The sequence below is a fragment of the Penaeus monodon genome, chromosome 31 (genome assembly GCF_015228065.2).
Source record: "Penaeus monodon isolate SGIC_2016 chromosome 31, NSTDA_Pmon_1, whole genome shotgun sequence".
Taxonomy (NCBI): domain Eukaryota; kingdom Metazoa; phylum Arthropoda; class Malacostraca; order Decapoda; family Penaeidae; genus Penaeus; species Penaeus monodon.
In genome coordinates this window covers 83,529-83,795 of record NC_051416.1, presented here as the reverse complement: position 1 = coordinate 83,795, position 267 = coordinate 83,529, and the positions used below count along the sequence as shown (strand labels likewise).

The 267-nt window shown below is 37.1% G+C and overlaps 1 pseudogene; it reads left to right on the top strand.

Annotated features, from left to right (window-relative positions):
• Positions 1-267, top strand: part of LOC119592803 — a 6,575-nt pseudogene that overhangs the window by 769 nt on the left and 5,539 nt on the right.

Sequence of the window (267 nt, the reverse complement as noted above, 5' to 3'; positions counted from 1 at the left end):
TGAAAACTAGATGCATGATAATTCCTTATCTTTGTCTTTTTTTCCTGGTCCATCGTATATCGTGCAAAGAGTCGACTCACTCAGTATTCTAATATGCTATCATACCTGATTACTATATCCTTCACACCAGACCTGGGGAATTAGAAAATAGCTGGTTTGTGTGGATTTTGCTTTGGCTTTTTTAGGCAAGAGTGTTTATTGAGTTTCAAGATTTGACTTGTATATAGATCCAGTGAGGTTGATCTAGAACTAGTGTACAGCTGAGAC